This window comes from Danio rerio, chromosome 18 (assembly GCF_052040795.2).
Source record: "Danio rerio strain M-AB ecotype USA chromosome 18, GRCz13ab, whole genome shotgun sequence".
Classification (NCBI taxonomy): domain Eukaryota; kingdom Metazoa; phylum Chordata; class Actinopteri; order Cypriniformes; family Danionidae; genus Danio; species Danio rerio.
The window spans coordinates 48,571,883-48,593,748 of NC_141038.1; the positions used below are offsets into that span (position 1 = coordinate 48,571,883).

At 36.7% G+C, this 21,866-nt stretch overlaps 1 long non-coding RNA gene across 2 annotated transcripts in view; it reads left to right on the plus strand.

Annotated features, from left to right (window-relative positions):
• Nucleotides 1–552: 552 nt before the first annotated feature.
• Nucleotides 553–21,866, plus strand: part of LOC141378672 (uncharacterized) — a 93,956-nt gene continuing 72,642 nt past the window's right edge. The window contains exons 1-2 of one of the 2 annotated variants that reach the window (XR_015515432.1): nucleotides 553–3,982; nucleotides 5,905–5,992. This is a non-coding gene — a long non-coding RNA (uncharacterized LOC141378672). The remainder of the gene's footprint in view (nucleotides 3,983–5,904; nucleotides 5,993–21,866) is intronic. The other variant, XR_015515433.1, reaches the window with a different exon arrangement.

Consider the following 21,866-nt stretch of genomic DNA (forward strand, 5'->3'; position numbering starts at 1 on the left):
CATAAATAAACAGGGAAAAATAAAAAAAAAAGATTCTAAAACTAAGACTAAAACAAAGACGTGGTACAGGCGAATTGACCCAGCTAAATTGGCCATAGTGTGTGTGAATGAGTGTGTATGGATGTTTCCCAGTGATGGGTTGCAGTTGCAAGGGCATCCGCTGCGTAAAACATATGCTGGATAAGTAGGCGGTTCATTCCACTGTGGCGACCCCAGAATAATAAAGGGACTAAGCCAAAAAGAAAATGAATGAAGGCAGTATAATATTTGACTAGATATTTTTCAAGATACTGGTATTTAGCTTAAAGTGACATTAAAGGTCTAACTAATTAACTAGGCAAGTCATTGTAAAGTTTGTTCTGTGGACAATCAAAAAAATATTGCGTAAGAGGGCTAATAATATTGACCTTGAAATGCTTTAAAAAATGTAAACAAATAAAGAAATAAAACAAATAAGACTCTCTTCAGAAGAAAAAATATTATCGGAAATACTGTGAAAAATTCCTCTGTAAACATCATTTGGGAAATGTTTGAAGAAAAGAAAATAACAAGAGGGCTTATAATTTTGACTTCAGTTGTATAGTTTCTTACTGATAAACATGAAGACAACTGCATGTTGAGATAATATTCAAACAAGGTCTTAAAAAGAGTATGCATTCAGGGTTTATAATCAATTTGTGGAGTGTGATTATAGCTGGACACTTTTTGTGTAGGATGTTCACAGTCTAAAGTACAAGATGGGAACTTTTCCAGAGACACTGTTATTTTTATAGAACGTGTGATTATCTGAAGGTCAGAAAGAGCGTGAAAGTTTGCTTCTGTTTTTATGCTGTTTGGTCGACGGTCTGCTCCATACAGATATGTCATTCAGCTGGATCACTCACTGTTAGAGCCGCTGTGATTGGATGAGCACTAGTCCGCTAGTGACACAGGAAAGGCTGATCAAATGTCAGAGAAATGTCAGGTCCCTTTGGAGAAAAATGAACGCCCAGGCGAATAGGTCACCGTGAGTTCACTGTATGAGATGGCAAAAGAGGCCAGAGCTTGGCGTCTCCTAACCGATCTGCGATGACGAATGGCAAACTTTTAACAGCTTGCTCACAACCTGAGCACTTAGGCAATAGGAATTGGATTATTGTGGTTACTGTTTGCTGACTTTCTTAGAGGTCTATAATAAAATCTATCTATCTATCTATCTATCTATCTATCTATCTATCTATCTATCTATCTATCTATCTATCTATCTATCTATCTATCTATCTATCTATCTATCTATCTATCTATCTATCTATCTATCTATCTATCTATCTATCTATCTATCTATCTATCTATCTACCTACCTACCTACCTACAGTACCTACCTACCTACCTACCTACCTACCTACCTATAGTGGCGTAACGCAAAATGCGGGGGCCCCCCTGCAGAAATGATGGAATGATGGGGCCCCCCTGATGAAGGAAGTGGGGGGGGGGGGGTGGAAGGAGCTATCACAAACTGAAGATGGGGGGTGATGGAGCGATTACAAACTGAGGGGACGGGGACGGGGGAGTCGGTGGAGCGAGGAAGCGATCACAAATTGAGGAGCGAGGAAGGGGGGCGGGGTGGAGTGACAACACGGGGAAGCCTTCACAAACTGAGGAGCGATCACAAACTAAGGAGCGGGAAAGGGGGGCGGGGTGGAGCGACGACGCGGGGTAGCGTTCACAAACTGAAGAGCGATCACAAACAAACGGCGAGAGCGTCAAAGTAACCAGAAGTCATTCATTTTCAATGAGAACCTGCGGCAAGGAACAGCGCGGCGCATCTTCTCCGGTGTGGGTGTCGAGGAGAGTTGAAATCAAGTCAACTTTATGGTAATAAGCTATGACTCGGTTCGACGGCAAGCAATCAGTATGAAGTAGTCCACCGATTTAGAGGAGCATAGTAAACACAGTCCTGTGAACTTTGGTTCCGACCACAGTTGTTCCCAGGGGTTTGATTATTGCTCCGGTTGCCGGATTTTCAAATCGCGACGACGCGGGGCCCCCTAATCATGCGGGGCCCCCCTGCGGGCCCGTCCGCTACGCCACGGCCTACCTACCTATACTGTTAAAAATTTCCTGTAATATCTACAGTAACTTGCAGTAGTTTGCCAGTAACTCACTGTTATCGATCTATCGATCTATTTCTATGTATAAATTTACTGTAAAATATACCGTCATTTCACAATGCAACTTTAATATACAGTTATAAACTGCATGACTGTCCTACAGGAAAATAGTTCATATTACAGTTAAATATTGTGTAATCTATCTATACAGGGTGTGAATTACAGGGGGGCTTGGGGGGGATTGACCCTCCTAAATAAGGCTTGATCCCCCCTCAAGGACATCAAAACAAGATGTGTGTGGTCAGCCCTTTGAAACTGAGAAAAAAGTTTACTCTTATCTGTATTTTAAATAATAACGTGAATAATTAAAATCAAAGATATTCATTTGACCACCCAATAAGGGTTCCTACCATTGTGAATGCATAATCACGCCAATCAGTCTATGTGAGAAAAAAGCTGTTCAACAGTCTAAAACCGGCAGATTTAGAGCATTGACAGACTTCACAACATGTGGAGAAAACCACGTTTGCTCATAAAATAGATGTTTGTTTCTACATACTGCCTAAAAGTAATGTCAAATAAGATGCAGTGTTCGCATAGTTTATCCTAATGTAAGCCGAAATAGCTAATTAGGTCAGTTTTGCAAATATATTAATAACATATCACAGTCTATATTTGTCTAACAAATTTCAAACAATATGATCTATCAAACAATATGATTTTTTTTTCTTTTTTTTAGCACAGGTAAAAAAAAACTAAGCAGAAACATTGAGTAAAATCTGTTTATACAAGATCGTTTGGTCTATTTATGATTTAAATTTTAATCTCAAATCATTTTAGAGCTTTTGATCACAACTTTTGACTTTAAACACTTAACTCAAGATAACTTTTTCGGCAATCAACAATGTTAAAATAAATATTATTATGAAAATAAAATTTTTAAATAACAGGAAAGGTATGTCATCACTGTTAATTTGTTTGATTTATTTATTAATATTTTTTTTAAATGAAAAGATTGAAAGATAATCGATAATACTGTCACATTATCCTTTTCTGGTGACGCAGTGGCGCAGTAGATAGTGCTGTCGCCTCACAGAAAGAAGGTCGCTGGTTCGAGCCTGGGTCAGTTGTTGTTTCTGTGCGGAGTTTGCATGTTTTCCCTACATTCGCGTGGGTTTCCTCCGGGTGCTCCGGTTTCCCCTACAGTCCAAAGACATGTGGTACAGGTGAAGTGGGTAGGCTAACATGTTCGTAGTGTATAAGTGTGGATGAGTGTGTGTGGATGTTTCCCAGAGATAGGTTGCAGCTGGAAGGGCATCCGCTGCGTGAAAAACATATGCTGGATAAGTTGCCAGTTCATTCCGCTGTGGCGAGCCCAGATTAATAAAGGGAGTAAGCTGAAAAGAAAATGAATGAATAAATGAATGGTTATCCTTTTCTACTAATCTCAAAATTTGGTGGTTATATGCGTTTGTGCATGTATGTGTGCGTGTGTGTGCACATGTGTTCTGATTTATATGCTTTACAAGGATTTCCTTCATCTATCAGTTTTCATCAATCTTCTGTTGTGTTCAACAGCGACAACAACGACAGAATAGTAATTTTTGTGTGAACTATCCCTTTAAGCCCTAATGTTTTCTGTGTTCATCGTCAGTTCACACTCCAGTCCAGTAGGAAGCGGTAATATACCTTTGGATTTATTTATTGACTGCTGTTACAATGTAAAACTTTAGTTAACGTTATAAGAAAGATTTTAAGTCAAGCTAATTTAGCTCTTACTTTACAGGGTCAAACTAACCTTCAGGACCCTTAAATGTATATGCTGACTAGGAAAACTGAGGAGTCAACATCCACAACAAGTTTCAATTCTTCCAAAGCAGCTGCGTTTGCTGGTAAAACTTCATTTTATCCTCTTTATAAGTCGTCTGGTTTCAGATTAATATATATTGTATTCATATTCTTGTAATACATGTTTCAATCACTGCTGAGTTTTATATGCTGTTGGATAAATATCAGATTATGTTGCTGTTTGACTATTTTAGTCACTTTTTCCTCACACTTGCTTCATCATGTTTTTCTAATGCTCTCTTCAAGTTTATTTGTGTAATAAACATAGATTTAAAATCATCCAAGGCACAAATTTAGTTCAAGCTTTATTTTAACAACACACCAGAGTGTCACTGCTGAAATGCATTAGTGTTTAGTGGCTGGATTTCAAAATGTTTAGTGTTTAGTTTAGTGTGTGGCAGGACGAGTAGGGGATGATTTCTATGGTTTATTATCTGAAGGGGTGTCTAGACTATTATTTGTCGCTGATGAAACCTAAGAGGACTTTTTGCAATAAAGTGAATATATATATATATTAGGGCTGTCACAATTTTGATTTTGAATCGAAATCGATCGAAATTTATGCTCAATTTTGATTATCAAATCAAAAAATAGAATCGTCGATGCTGCCACGCCCCCATGTCACGTCATCTTGGCTTGCCAAGCGGAAAGATAACAGGCTTGTAGAAGGGCTTGTTAAACTGCCGAAGCAGGAAACCCGTCGACAGAGCTTAAACCCTCTCCTTTTTCAATGAAGTCGCCGGTGTGTAAGCATTTTGGATTTCCAATGAGTTTTGTTGACAACGTTCGTGTTGTCGACAAAAAAACACAGTTTTGCAAGCTCTGCTATGTACGTGTTACGTACGGTTCGTCCGATAGACAACACCGGCATATCGATCCTCCGCCCGCCCCCGTTGCAAATCCGCTCGCGAAAAGTACACACTCAGGCCCTGTTTACACTGTCTTTGTTTTTAAATGGCATTTTAGAACGACAACGATTTGACATCCACAGTGGCGTGTAGCATTTCTGAGCAGCACCTCCTTCCTCTCTACCTCTGAAAATGCACATCACGTGACCACACAGACACAGACGCACACACAGCCATGCGCTAGAGACAGCAGGTCCAGGCAGTCAGAGGACTGCTTCAATCTTTCACTCACTTGTACTTTGTCATTTTAGCGAACACCTCAGATACTGTTGGCTGGTTTCTGTTGGTTGTGCGTCTTTTTTACCGACACCATTATAACGACACAGATCACTGCCTATTCACGAGTCCCGCAGAAAAAAGTGATTGACAGGTGGTAATTATGTGTGTATCTTGCCTTTATTCATTTACTGTATGATTTGTTTATGGGTAAAACAAAGACCATGCAGGTCAGGTAGTTTAAACAGTAGGCTACAAATAATTAATTGGTCATTAATTAATTAATTATTCATAATCGAAAATTGAATCGAATCGTGCCTTTAGAATCGAAAATGTAATCGAATCAAGGATTTGGAGGATCGTGACACCCTTAATATATATATATATATATATAATTGTCATATTTAAGAGCAGTAATATCTGCTGCAGCATCACATGCTCTTCGCAGGCTGTCGATGATTTTATAATGACTTCTTGGTCCTGTTATACTAACAAACAGCTTTATTGTGCTTTTGCAAAATGTATCATTGTTAAGATTTATTAATTAAAAAAAAAAAAAAACCTGATGAGTTTGCTCCACCAGAGAGGAATCTTTGCTCTGAACATTATACTGAATTATTGATGATATGAATAAACAAAAACAGAAATGCTAAAAAACAGAAACATGATGAAATAAGGTCACAATGCTTTGAACGAACCTCCGGCGAATGTACGACCCCCCCTGCTGTTTATTAAACTAAAATCCTTCACTTCCACTGTGGCTTGCTGGACACATTAAAATGTAAAGTCTGTTTGAACTGTGAGCTGATTTTAGAAAAATAATCTATTCTCTTCTTAATCAGAATTTGCTGTGGAAATGAAGAGATGGTGCGATGACGAAAGGAGGAAAGAGGAAGCAAGCCAGAAAAGAATAAGAATGAGAGAGAAAAGGTAAGATGAAGTTCAAGCTGACCTTTGGTTGACCTTTCATAAGAGCAGCCCACGGGTAAATCCAGCTAATGATGCGTCAGCAAGAATGAGTCCACAGTAAACACACAAGACACACACTTAAAACACAGCCGCAGTGCATCACCATTCAGCTGTCACCCACAATGCAACTCTTTGCTTTTGGAAACGCCAGTGCTTCTTTTGAAATAAGATGGTATGATTTTACTGGCTCTCAGCCAAAATGAAGTGAACTTGCTTGTGTACGCAGCATTTTGTGGAGCTTGTTTAAATGTGACTAAGAAAAATAGTCTTTTTGATTTATGAGAAAGTAGCGGCCGGCTTAAAGGTAGTAGGAGGACTGGAATCAGACTTGTCAGTTTGTGAAAGTTATTTCTAAGCTGTACTACATTACATATTACTTGTTAGTGGTGTAATGGATCACAAATCTCATGGTTCGGATCACATGAACAAAAGGGAGGAGAAACAAATGTAAATTGCTTTCCATTTATTACAACAGTAGCATACTGGAGGAAAGTTTTGTTTTTGACAAACATAAATTAAAACATGGAATTTTAATAACCAGCTGAATAAAAATAAAATTAATAGAATGTTCAATACTGTGAACAATGATCTTGCTGATAATGCCAAATGTATAGATTTCACATCATAATTTGGTACAGCAGCACATATTTATTTTTACTTTATTATTTATTTCAATTAACAATTTAATAAAAAACTTCATGTATCATTACTAAATGTGTCATTTTTGATGACGTATTCAGTGACACATTTTTATTTGCTAGTTGTCGCCACCTATTGGTTACTTAATGGAATTGCTGCATCTTTCATTTTGAGTGTCAAGTTGCATTAATCTTGATTTTAATATTTATCATTTACTTCAGTGTTTTTGATTTAACAAACATCAATTAAAACCTGTAATTTTATTGTAAATAAAAATCAGAAAATAACTAGTTGAATTAAAAAAAAATTCAGTACAGTGAAAAAGTATCCTGCTGATAATGCTAAACGTACAGATTTCACATCATAATTGTGTACAACAACACATCACATTTATGTTTTAGCCTCATTTTCATCGAGTAATTTAATAAAAACCTTCATGTATAATTACTAGATGTACGATTTTTGAAGAACTATTCAGTGACACAGTTTTCATGGCTGGTTGTCGCCACCTATTGTTTACACAATGGAATTGCTGCATCTTTCATTTTGAGTGTCAAGTTGTATTAAACTGTGATTTTAATATCTATCATAAACTCCAGTGTTTTGGATTTAACAAACATTGATTAAAACCTGTAATTGTAATGAAAATAAAAATCAGAAAAAAGCTAGCTGAATAAAAAACATTTAAAATGTTTAATACTGTGACAAAGTATCCTGCTGATAATGCTGAATATATAGATTTCACATTATAATCGTGTACAACAACACATCATATATATATTTTGCCTCATTTTCAATGAGTAGTTATATAAACGCTTCATCTATCAATACTACATATAAGTTTTTTTTAAGAATTATTCAGTGACACATCTTTATTTGCTGGTTGTCGCCACCTATTGGTTACACAATGGAATTGTTGCAACTTTCATTTTTGAGTGTCAAGTTGCATTAAACAGTGATTTTAAAATTTATCATTTTTAACAGATATCAATTAGAATCTGTAAATTTAATGACAAAAAATAGAATTTTTTTTAAAAATGTTTAATACTGTGAAAAAGTATCTTGTTGATAATACCAAATGTATAAATTTTACATTATAATCTTGAACACATCACGCTTATGAAAATGTCATGTATCATTACTAGATGTATAATTTCAGAAGAATTAAGTTGATTTATAGAATTTAGAGTTTAGGGATAGTTGTGGGTTTCATAACCAACTTTGCTGCCAATATTTTGCTGAGATTTCTTTTTCTTTATTATGGTTTAGATCGGAACTCTGGACTGCCATTTCATTATTTCAGTGTTTTCAGCATCAACTGTTACACCCCTTTTGTTGTGTCATAAGGGGCTCATTACCCTGAATGAAGTTCCTTTAGCTTCAGTTTTTTTTTCATAGTTTAACCCTTTCACAGTTTTTAAATGCATATATATATATATATATATATATATATATATATATATATATATATATATATATATATATATATATATATATATATATATATATAGCTGTTCTTACATGATATATTTAAATATATTTAATTAGATATATAAACATGTTCTTACACAAATTTGAGAATCAGAAAGTTTTGATAAGTATGTCAATATTTACAAAAAAAAGGGAGATAGATGGATAGATAGATCTATATATATAATATACATATATAATATAATATAATATATATATATAATATATATATATATATATATATATATATATATATATATATATATATACATACATATGTGTAAGTGTGTGTATATGTGTATGTATATATATATATATATATATATATATATATATATATATATATATACGTATATATATATACGTATATAGATAGATCTATATACGTATATAGATCTATCTATCCATCTATCTCCCTTTTTTTGTAAATATTGACATACTTATCAAAACTTTCTGATTCTCAAATTTGTGTAAGAACATGTTTTTCATTGTTTAAACTGCTCAATAATCTTTATATAATATTTAATTAATTATGTATGATGAGCGCCGTCATGCTAGTCTGCACTTTAGTAGAGAGATTAGAGCAAAACAAACTGCTAAACTAACTTACACTTGTCTTCGCATCCATACATTGCTCTCATTTGTAATAATCCTTATTCGTAAGTTGCTTTGGGCGAGGCAGTGGCGCAGTAGCTAGTGCTGTCGCCTCACAGCAAGGAGGTCGCTGGTTCGAACCTCGGCTCAGTTGGTGTTTCTGTATGGAGCATGTTCTCCCTGCCTTCTCGTGGGGTTCTCCGGGTGCTCCACCACAGTCCAAAGACATGCAGTACTCCCAGTACAGGTAAATTGGGTAGGCTAAATTGTCCATAGTGTATGAGTGTGTGTGCGAATGTGTGTGTGGATGTTTCCCAGAGATGGGTTGCGGTTGGAAGGGCATCCGCTACGTAAAAACTTGCTGGATAAGTTAGCGGTTCATTCCGCTGTGGTGACCTCGGATTAATAAAGGGGATTAATCCGACAAGAAAATGAATAAATGAATGTAAGTTGCTTTGGATACACTCCAAAAAAATAAAAATAATTTGCTGCTTGTTCAAACTACTTATTTGCAATGAGCTGAAACACAATTTTTGAGGTGTTTTGGGGACAATTTAATTGTTCTTTGTTCAATCAACTTAAAATTGAAAACAATAATTATGTTTACTTAAACAATTTGTGATAGAATTGTGCAGAACCCAGCATTACAGTGTAGAAATGTTTGCTAAATAAATTAATCTAATATTGTCAAATAAATGTAAATCACCCGTAAGGTTTTGGTTTTTAGACATCACTAATACTAGGATAGGGTTCTAGACTAGGTGCAATCCATGATTAGTTTCATGGCATTGTTTTCTTTCCCAGTCACACACAAAACATTACAATGAACTCTGTGTTTACAGAAACTTGGCAGGTTTTAAATCACATTCTACCAACCAAACAGCTTCCATTGAGATGAATGGGAGTGCTGATCCTAAGCTGTCTCCAGAGATCATAGACTTTTTGCTACATAAACACATACAGTATGCATGCCATTCTCAGAACCGTCTTGAAAATAAAACAGACGTAATCGTCTCCATTACCACAGCACAAGGCATTAATATTTAAAGCCATTCCACTCAAGCAGATGAGTGACTTCAAAGCTGGGCCTTTCATTTGACCCTCTCGGAGATACAGCCATGTCAGTTGACCTCAGTGATGCACAAACACAGCCACTCGCATACAACAGACACATGCTGCTCAAGAAAAGTCACAGGATTCAATTAGCCTAATATTGATTTCAATTAAAGCAAATGAACGGGTGATGTTGGCTAACTGCATTGGTGTGTGTGTGATGGAGGATCTCGTTGTGTGGTTCTTAGTGATTTATTGAATAGGCGAACTGAAGCCTCGGGCTCTCCTGCAGAAATGGCACACTCGCTACAAATGGAAAATGACACATGGTATTGCAATACAAGAAAATGTTTCAGCGTAACAGTGATATGACAGAGAGCGTGGCAATTTGTCACATAAATAATATATATTTTAATTAGAACAGGAAAAAAATGTTTGAAAGAAAACAACGTTTCCTAATACACACAGCTTCAATGATAAATGACCATCATACCTTGTCTGAATACCATATTTCATCCCAAAACTGATCTGCTCGCAGGTAATTAAGTATTCTTTGTCATTTACAGTGTTGCGACACGTACAGTTTTACAGCCACACTCAAAAACATGCTGCTTGTTCATACTACTTATTTAATATGAACTGAAACAACACAATTCTTGAGAATTTTTGCAATGCATATGCCACTTTGTTACACTTAAAACTTACTGGTTGCCTTAGATTTTTAAAAGTGCCGTATGTAAGTTTGACACCCAGTGGTTGAACTTGGTATTGCACTCCTGGATCAAAACACTTTTTCACATTTTCACCACTTGAATGGTTTGCGAGCACAATTAAGAGCCACAGCATGCCATATTATCTGATAATTGTAGGAAATAATTCCAAAAGGCAATTGACTGTGTAAATCCACATAAAGAAAACAAAAATATAATGTATATGCCGAGTTCAGCGGGTTATCAGCTAGAATCAGCTGAGGTGACGAGACAGTAAGCAGCAAGTGGCCACGTCCTTAATTATTCAGACTTAATATAACTTAATATAAACGAAACGGATAAGTTATAAATAAATGATCCCCCTCACAGTTGTTATGAAGGGTAATATTAGCTATATGCACCAAAACCATCTTTTGTAAACATGTTTTTATCGGCTGTAAATTTGGCCAATTTATCATTGCAGTCAGTGAACATCTGGAGTTCCTGGAGCCAGCCCCCAAAGGCCAGTCAATGAATTGCAGTTTTAGTTAATTCCGTATTGGCTTCACGAGGGAGAATGGGAGGTTGCCGCTTGCTATATATGCACACACAAACCGTGGTGTGAAAAAGTGTTTGACCCCTTACTGATTTCTTGTTTTGCATGTTTGTCACACTTTAATCTTCATAAAATGAAAGTTCATAAAATAAAATTTTATGAAATTAAACAAATTAAACAAAATTTAAACAAAACAAAACAAAATTTAAACAAAACAAAACAAATTAAACAATTTTATGAAATTAAACAAAATTAAATATTAATCAAAATTGAATTAATATTTTTGAAGGGATACTATTGAAGGGGCTAATAAATTTGTCCCAAAATAGTTTACAAAAAAAAATTCAAACTGCTTTTATTCTAGCCGAAATAAAACAAATAAGACTTTGTCCAGAAGAAAAAATATTATCAGACATACTGTGAAAATTTTCTTGCTCTGTTAAACATCATTTGGGAAATATTAAAAAAAAGGAAAAAAAATCAAAAGGGGGCTAATAATTCTGTCTTTAACTGTATATGGAATGCAAAAATTGATGGTTTTGTCTTCTATGCATGTTATAGTGGGCAAAAAAAAAAAAAAAAAACAATGGCACAAGTTGATGCCAAAAAAGAAAGACTATCTTTGACTTTTTAAAAAAAATTTAAACAAATGAATATGTTCACAAAATGAACCAAAGAAAAAGCGAGAGAAAATTAGAACAAACTGCAGAATAATACTACACATCTGATTCCTTAAAAGACATTCGGAAACTATTATTACATGCAAAATAGAAACTAAAAGAATTTTATTCCATTCTCATATTAGCAGGAACCTTTTAAAAGTATCAAATTTGGTATGAGGAGTCATCATGACAGATCTGCCAGGTGTTGCCATGGAAACAGTCAATTACGTCTTAATACATGACAATTATTTGAACTACATATTTCACATACCCCCTCCCCCCCAAAAAAATTATGTGAATGCTAACTGATAAATAATTCACATCACTAGGGATGCCGTAAAATAGCAGAATTAATTTGGTTGTCTTATTGGAAAACGCTCAAATTGCTAATCCTGTTATTAGTGCAGTCTTATTGAAATCTCTTCATTTAATTAACACATTCGAGATGCCCTGAATGAAAAGGACTTTCATATTTTCAGAAGCAAGAAAAGAAGATGAATGCCTGTACAGTAAATAAAAACATTAAAGTAACTTAGTAAACAACTATTGAATTGTTTTGCGTTTTATCTTTGAATATTTCAGAAGCTAATTATTTATAAATGCCACATTAAAGTATAGACCAGCTTCATACAAACTAATCTGCGTCTCTCTTTCTGGTCTATAAAGTTACAGATAAATGAAAGCGCTGGAATTCTCATTTGCTCATGCTGAGATTTTCTAGTATCCAGAGAGAAGGAGAGCAGAATAATCAGGCTTTTTCTATTTTCCCCAGAAACACAGACAGGCGGAGAATGACATTAATGTGTAATATAGATACTTTCATTCAGTTTCATTAAAATAATTACATTTAAATCATGTAGTGTTTATTTCTTCAGTTTTGCAGTAAGTCTAAACTACATTTACACAATTATAGAAAGAAATCTTATTGCGTCTAATCTTGGTCTTCTCAATGTTCTAATGTTAAAAATCAGGTGAATGTTACCATATTTTTAGTTATTATATTATAATAATAAGTTATTATTATTATTATTATTATTATTATTATTATTATATTAAAATAATAAGTTTCTGGAATTTCGTGATTCACATGTGTTTTTGGTTTATTTAATTTGGATTTATTTGTGGTTATTTGTTTAAACATACATTAATTGAAATATGAGACCCAAACATTTATCTCTGTAGTATAAAAATGTGACCTCTATTGACATTTCAGTAGTTTGAATCTGTTTAAATTGTATAAGCAATAACATTAGTTTATGTAATAACCAAAACATACTGCCAATTTATGACCAAGTTTATGTAGCATCATTTACAATACCAATTCAGACGATATATCACTTCAAATAACTTTTTATCATTAAAAGTTGGAAGGAAAATGGAAGTCCCATAATGCAATAAAACTTTGGAAAGATAGGTTGCTGTTGTATGTGGTGTTAGTGTTAGTGGTGTTAGGGGTGCTCTCAACCTACTGTCTGTGTGGGTCCTAATACCCCAGTATAGTGAAGGGGACTCTATACTGCTCAGTGAGCGCTGTCTTTCGAATAAGACATTAAACCGAGGTCCTGGTCCTTAAAAATGCCAGAATGTTCTTAAAAAAAAAAAAGAGTAGGGGTTTTACCTGTATTTGCATCCTGGCCAAATTTGCCCACTGACCTGTGTCCATCATGACCTCCTCGCCAGCTTCATATCATAATTGGCTTGATCACTCTGTCTCCTCTCCACCAATCAGCTGGTGTGTGGTGTGTGGTCTGGCGCAATATGGCTGCCGCCGCGTCATCAAAGTGAATGCTGCACACTGGTTGTGGATGAGGAGATTCCCCCAAAAATGAGTAAAGCTCTTTGAGTGTCCAGAAAAGTGCTATATAAATGAAAGGCATTATTATTATTATTATTATTATTATTGTTATTATTATTATTATTAATATTATTATTATTATTATTATTTAATCATGGAAAACAGCTAATTTATTCATTTATTTTAACTCAGTGCCATGTTATTGTTGTGTTTATTCCCTTTTGATTACTTGCAAATTACAAAATAATACACAATTTGATGCACAAAGGCTTATTATTATAACTGGTGTGTTTTTTTAATTATTAATTTAAATCTCATGATTGATCAAACATATCTAATCATTTTTTTAAATGACAAAAACAACAAACACTTGCATGAACTTGTAATCTTATACACTTAAATAAAGTAATCCGTTTTGTTCAATGGTTATACCTTTAAGACACATTTACGGTATAAAATAACATTGAACAAAATATATTATCGATGGCTTATAATTTTAATTAACAAATTAATAAGTTGATTGATTAGTTAATGTATTTATTTAATTTATATTTGTCCTTATTTATTTATTTATTTTTACTTTTTTTATTGATTAATAATGGCAGCACTGTGCTGCAGTGGGTTGCACAATCATCTCACAAAAAGAAGGTTGCTGGTTCGAGCCCCAGCTGGGTCAGTTGGCATTTCCGTGTGGAGTTTGCATGTTCTCCTCGTGTTTGTTTGGGTTTCCTTCGGGTGCTCCGGTTTCCCCCATAGTCCAAAAACATGTGGTACAGGTAAATTGAATATTTGGCTGTAGTGTATGTGTGTGTGAATGCAAGACTGGGATGTTTCCCAGTGTTGGGTTGTGGCTAAAAGGACATCCGCTGCGTAAAACAGATGCTGGATAAGTTGGCGGTTCATTCCGCTGTGGCAACCCAGAATTAATAAAGGAACTAAGCTGAAAAGAAAATGAATGAATGTTCAATGGTTATATCTTTACGACACATTTATATAAAAACAAAAAAAAGTCATTTTCATTATCAGTCTACCCTTACTCCAGAACCAAATGGATAGCAAGGGCTAAAGTTGGCGCATTCTGGATTCTGCATCTGTATCACTTCCAGCGTTCAATATCTGACATTTAAACGTTCTGTTTTGACAATAAAAAGATGCCAAACTTGACAACAAGCTCTCTCCCCTGCTCCAGCCTGCTGTTTATGCATTTGAATAAGCTCGCACACTGCAGCCTTCTTCTCTCTGATCTGCAGAAAAAGCACCACTGTGCACAGCCGTCTCAAAATCAACCACCTGCATTCTGACACCACTATCTGTAGCATCTCCGATTGATAAAAAGAGAGCCAATTCAGAGATGATGAATGCAACATTTTTCTCCTGGAATGATAAAGCGCACACTGGACCGTAAACTGCAAGTGCTGATCTCGACATGCATCTGCTGGGCTTCTCCGAAAGATAAGATGGGACTGGGGAAGACACTAATGTGATGCAGCTCCACTGATGTTAGATAGATGATTGTGTGCCTTGAATCTGCATGTTCTCTCGCCTTTCTGTCACTCTCTCTCTCTCTCTGTCTTTGCATGATTTGTTCGGTTTGCAGTGGTGAGGACAGATGAAAATCAGAGGGAATTATTGGCCAAGGTGACCAATTTAAATGAGAGTGAACATCGTGGGTTTAAATGAGAGCTGGCGCACTGGGTTTGACTTTTGAAATATGCAGTCCATTTGCTTCTATAATCTAAAGGTTTTTTGTTTGTTTGTTTTCTTAGCAAAACCGGAAATATAATTGGGTATGGTTTTGTTTTATCCACTTGGAATTTTTAGGAAGACGTAGGCCTTGGCGATTTAAAATCCTTATTAATATTTATTGACCGAGCACGATTGTAAATATCGATTAAAAAAAAAAGGTTCTGCATGTAGTTTCGGTATGAAGCAACATAGTTTTATTAAAATGTGGCTGCAGATGTTTAAAAAGACATCAGATTTTTTCTGAATGCAACGAGTGCACCTCATTTCATACAAGTAGAACTAACCAATCTGCATCACACTTTGTATGGAATATACACATTTCAGTAACGGTAGACTTATAACCTCAGACAAACACTGCAGCGCTTTTTACTTTTCTTCATAAACTTGCATCAGAGCTGCAGCAATGATTTGTCTGTTTGTCATCCTCTGGGAAAACGCTTGATGGTCGCCTCGTTACGAAAGATGCCAGGGGAGCAAGAGTGCAAAGCCCATTTTAAATGGTGAAAGAATCCATGCGCACTTGCTTGTCACTTTAGGTCAGAATAACAGTACATCCTAAAATGAGTGCGGTGACTGGCAGCAGTGAGGAGATTGTAAATAAAGCATTTAAGGATGTCACCAGAGTGGCTTTTTGGTTTCTTTTCTTGTGCATCCCAGCCACTAGCACCCCATCTGAAAGATTTTTTAGCATAGGGGTAATGAAGTCATTAAACTTTACAATTTGTTATGTTGCGGTATGTATTTGAATAATAATGGCTGGTTTCTTTACTTGAAAGCTCAGATTTTATTATCTTGACTTGTGCTGTTGACAGAGTTTGAGGTTACTGCATCATTATTATTCACACCTTAAGGTTTGTTTTGATTGTTCAGTGTTTAAACTTTACCATTGCACACTCTTTGTAACATTTTATTTAACAAGATTAAGAGTTTCTTTAACATTTGTTTATGCGATATTTTATTTAAATGTTTTTGTTTTTGACCACTAAAACTGTTTGTCTTAGTAATGTTAGTAAATTCAAAATAAAGTTGGTAAATTAAAAAAAATCCCTATATTTCTAAGAGTATTGTTAAAGAATATTCAATAATTATCAATATTGAATGATATGAAACATGATAACGTGATATTTTTTGGAACATCATCCAGCTCTAGAAAGGCCTGGTAGGTTTCACTGCACGTTTTAGATCAAAAATTCACTAGAGGGTGCTGTTTTCATTTTTCTGAATCTAAAAAAAATGACTTGGGGTACATTTTGTTGTATGTTTCAGATACACATCCTTTTAAATATCCAGAGGGCAAGGCTTTTCATACAGATCGGCTAGTGAACGACTGACCTAAACACAATCAATCAATCAATCAATCAATCAATCAATCAATCAATTACAAATAAATATATCAAACAGTAGGTTACATTGAATAAAAAATAAGCACCAGTGCCTAAAATATATGTACCAAATAGAAAATATACTAATATATAAAGGGATTTTAGCATGTAAATAGATACCAAAAGTTTAAATATTTTTTTAATTAAAGGGCCATGACACCCCCCTCTTTCGGTTAAAGTCTACTTCAGAATTTTTTCAAAAGATGCATGATTAATGGGCGTGGAGCTCCGCGAGCATCGGGCAGGAGTGGGCGTGGCCAGCAGGGGAGAAGGGGAGCGAATAACTGCTGTTGTCAGTTAGCTCACAAAATGAGACACAAAGAGGAGACGCATGAGTTTATAGTTTACAAAGTTAAAATGCAAAGAAATGAACAGTGATTTAATGCCCTGCTACATTTGTTATTCGTAATTTCATATACAGACAACCACAATTTATATCATTATAAAGATAATCGTGTTCATGTAAACACTATAAATGAGGACTTCTCCCTCAATCCCCGTATCCAGCAGACTCAGTGCAGCGGGTCTCCTGACCCGTCTATTTTAACCATTAACCCTGCTGGTATCGCGGGGGAAAGCATGCAACAAATCCCGTGGATGATGGAAACAAACGCATATGAGCCTTCATGAACGGCTAAATACTGTGCCGTGGTTTCCGTGTCTCTCAGCTCGGGCTTGACACTGGCAGGTCTGGCAGGTCTCATGAATAATTAAGCAGCCGGCTCTTCTCATAGGATAAGAAAACTCCGCTTTAAATAATAATGAGAAACCGACGGGTCATCATTGCACTTGCAGTTCTGCGCTACGTCGCCGATTTTGATCCCGCCCCATAAATCATTTTAAACCCGGAAGCTGAAATTAGCTGACAAAAGCTCAAAATTATCCAGTTTTCCCCACAATTAAAGCTGACAGGTGCTAACATTGTCTTAACTAATGCTCAACACACACACATCTGTTAATATAAAAAAAAAAGTTCTCCGGGGTGTCCTGAACCTTTAAACGTTAAAAAGTTTTCCCATACAAGAAAACTTAAGGAACACCTTGCCAAAAATGTAGATCTTGCTTGAAAAATGTCAAACTAATCATGCTTAATTTATCAGTACAGTGACTTTGAACGTGGTGTGGTTTGTTGGTGCCAGATGAGCTGGTCTGAGTATTTCAGAAACTGCTGATCTACTGGGATTTTCAGGTACAACCATCTCTAGGGTTTACAGAGGTTGGTCAGAAAAAGAGAAAATATCCAATGAGCGGCAGTTCTGTGGGCGTAAATGCCTTGTTGATGCCAGAGGTCAGAGGAGAATGGCCAGACTAGTTCCAGCTGATAGAAATGCAACAGTAACTCAAATAACCACTCGTTATGACCAAGGTCTGCAGAAGAGCATCTCTGAACACACAGCATGTCCAACCTTGAGGCGGATGGGCTACAGCAGCAGAAGACCACACTGGGTGCCGCTCCTGTCAACTAATAACAGGAATTTGAGGCTACAGTTCTCACAGGCTCACCAAAACTGGACAATAGAAGATTGGAGAAAGTTGCCTGGTCTGATGAGCCCGATTTCTGCTGCTACATTTGGATGATAGGGTCAGAATTTGGCATCAAGAAAGCATGAATCCATCCTACCTTGTATAATTGATTCAGGCTGGTGGTGTAATAGTGTGGGGGATATGTTGTTCGCACACTTTGGGCCCATTAGTACCAATCGAGCATCGTGTCAATGCCACAGCCTACCTAAGTATTGTTGCTGACCATGTCCATCCCTTTATGACTGCATTGTACCCATCTTCTGATGGCTAATTCCAGCAGGATAGCGTGCCATGTCATAAAGCGTGAATCATCTCAGACTGGTTTCCTGAACATGACAATGAGTTCACTGTACTCAAATGGCCTCCACAATCACCAGCTCTCAATCCAATAGAGCACCTTAGAGATGTGATGGAACGGAAAATTTGCATCATGGATGTGCAGCAGACAAATCTGCAGCAACTGCGTGATGCTATCCTGTCAATATAGAGCAAAATCTTTTAGGCAAGTAAGGCAACTCTGAATGCAAAGAGGGTCCAACCCAGTACTAGTAAGATGTACCTAATATAGTGGCCGGCAGTGTATTAGCCAATCAAAATGCATTGGGCAATCTGGTCTTGTAAATGGAGAAGCTTTGCGGAATCCAAAACTTTTTATACAGTCTGGGAATAGAATCAATAATAAAAATCTTATGTTAAGTATTTTCGTGCATTAACGCAGGTTGACCTATTCTAGCAACAAAATACTTTTACATTAGCATCGTGTGGTCTTTTTAACCAAGTTAGTTATAATTTAAGAGGGTATACTTCGAAAATAACTCGCCTGTCTCTCACTGCAGTGCTGAAATATTTCAGTTAAGGGACGTCCCATGATGAGTTGCGTCTGCGTCTGGAAAGCTTTGTACACATTAGTGCTAAATCGTTTTCCTGCACCGTGTTTGGATTGTTCATTTCAAACAGCTTGCGTATAATTGCATCGACATCAGTAAAGACAGCCGACATCTGTTGGAGAACAAACACGGATTTATATATCGAATTTGTAAACATGACAGTAAAGAAATCAGAAGAAAAACAGAGGTAGATGCGAACGAAATTCGCTGATAAGGTGGATTTATAGGCTTGTAGACGGGCACAACATGAGTTATCCATCATGGCATATGGAGGTCGAGGACTAGAAAAAGAAAAGCTCGGTGATTAATTGCTGATCTGTGCTGGATCCCATTAGTTATGCTATACCTCAAGCACACTGAAATCTGTTTATTCGGAAAGACATTTGCATTTGACTATCTTGCAGACGTTTGCCTTATTTTGGATTGCATGTTATTTGGCTTTACAGTCAGATACCAGTCCAGAGCCATTGTACACCTCTTTCCTGAAGTTCCCTAAAAATCCATGTGTAATGCATGGTTTCTTTTTTAGATCAGGGGTTTTCAAAGTGTGACCTCCCCTGGGGGGCGCCAGAGCGTGTCAGGGGAGGCGCGGGAAAAAATATTATATAATAAAAATATAATTATTAAGTTTAATTATTATATGTATTATTTATTATATTTAAACGTTTTAATTAAAGCTAAAAAAAAAAAAAAAACGTCAAAAATAAGAAAACCTTTTTTACCCAGAAGGCCATAGCTGTGAATTCGCTTCTGTCTGGCAAGCCCGCCAATACTGGTATATGCCTGCTAATACAATGGAACGGTTTCTGAGACCCCCCCAATTTAAAGCCTTCAAGTTCAGGGCTTAAACCCAAAAGACGACGATATGATGATCAGTATTTGAGTTTAGGATTTACGTGGACAGGACCAGCTGATGAACCACGACCTTTATGTGTGGTTTGTCAAGATATTTTGGCTAATGACAGCATGAGACCCGCTAAACTTTGACTGTTTTGACTGGGATGGAGAGTTCTTGCATCTGTTCTATTCATATTGAACCATCATCCTAGTTTTAAAAACGTTATATTAAAATACTTATTACTCTGTAAATAATTGCACTTTCATGCAAATGATGATAAAAGTGAGTTAACAGTCTGACATCTGTCTGTGTCTTTATATATAATGTGTATATATATATGTGTGTGTGTGTGTGTGTGTGTGTGTGTGTGTGTGTGTGTGTGTGTGTGTGTGTGTGTGTGTGTGTGTGTGTGTGTGTGTGTGTTTGTTTGGGAGGAGGGGGGCGCCAATGGATAAGTTGTGTCAAAAGGGAGGCCCACTGTCTTAGACTTTGAAAAACCCTGTTTTATATGGTTCCTCATCACGATTGCAAGCTGGAATAACAGCACTGACTCTTTCACTAATAACAATCTTGAAGCACGGGATCAATCTTAACGAGGTCCTATTATGTTTTTTACACTTTCAGCTTGCTTTAGTGTGTGATGTTGGTGTTTGAGCGTGAAACATATCTGCAAAGCGTCACTCCAAAAGGAGTTTTCTGTATTTCAGTGAGTAAAGAACATTCACATCATGAGAGATCCTGACTTTTGATTATCTATTCACAACTAGAAAGTGCATTAGTTCTTTTGCTTTAGTTTGAACCAAACATGTAGATATACACTCGCCGGCCACTTTATTAGGTACACCTGTGCAACTGCTCGTTAATGCAAATTTCGAATCAGTCAAACACATGACAGCAACTCAATGCTTTTAGGCATGTAGACATGGTCAAGATGATCTGCTGCAGCTCAAACCGAGCATCAGAATGAGGAAGAAAGGGGATTTAAGTGACTTTGAACGTGGTGTGGTTGTTGATGCCAGACAGGCTAGTCTGAGAATTTCAGAAACTGCTGGGATTTTCACACACAACCATCTCTTGGGTTTACAGAGAATGGACAGCAAAAGAGGAAATATACTGTGAGCGGCAGTTCTGTGGGCGCAAATGCCTTGTTGATGCCGGAGGTCAAAGGAGAATGGACAGAGAGTGGTCAGTTCGAGCTGATAGAAAGGCAACAGTAACTCAAATAACTACTTGTTGCAATCGAGGTCTGCAGAAGAGCGTCTCTGAGCGCACAACATGTCCAACTTTGAGGCGGATGGGCTACAGCAGCAGAAGACCACACCGGGTGCCACTCCTGTCAGCTAATAACAGGAATTTGAGGCTACAGTTCACACAGGCTCACCAAAACTGGACCATAGAAGATTGGAAAAACGTCGCCTGGTCTGATGAGTCTCGATATCTGCTGCGACATACGGATGGTTGGGTCAGAATTTGACATCAACAACATGAAAGCCTTGTATCAACGGTTCAGGCCGGTGACGGTGGTGTAATGGTATTTTCTTGGAACACTTTGGGCCCACTAGTACCAGTTATGCACCATATTGATGCCACGGCCTACCTGAGTATTGTTGCTGATCATGTCCATCCCTTTATGACCACACTTTACCCATCTTCTTATAACTACTTCCAGCAGGATAGTGCGCCATGTCATAAGGCGTGAATCATCTTAGACTGGTTTCCTGAACATGACAATGAGTTCACTGTACTCAAATGGCCTCCACAATCACCAGCTCTCAATCCAATAGAGTACCTTTGGTATGTGGTGGAACAGGAGATTCACATCGTTGAGGTGCAGCAGACAAATTTGCAGCAAGTGCATGATGCTATCCTGTCAATATGCACCAACATCTCTGAGAAATCCTTACAGTTCCTTGTTGAATCTATGCCACAAAGGAGTTCTCAAGGCAAAAGGGGTCCAACCCGGTACTAGTAAGGTGTACCTAGGAAAGTGGCCGGTGAGT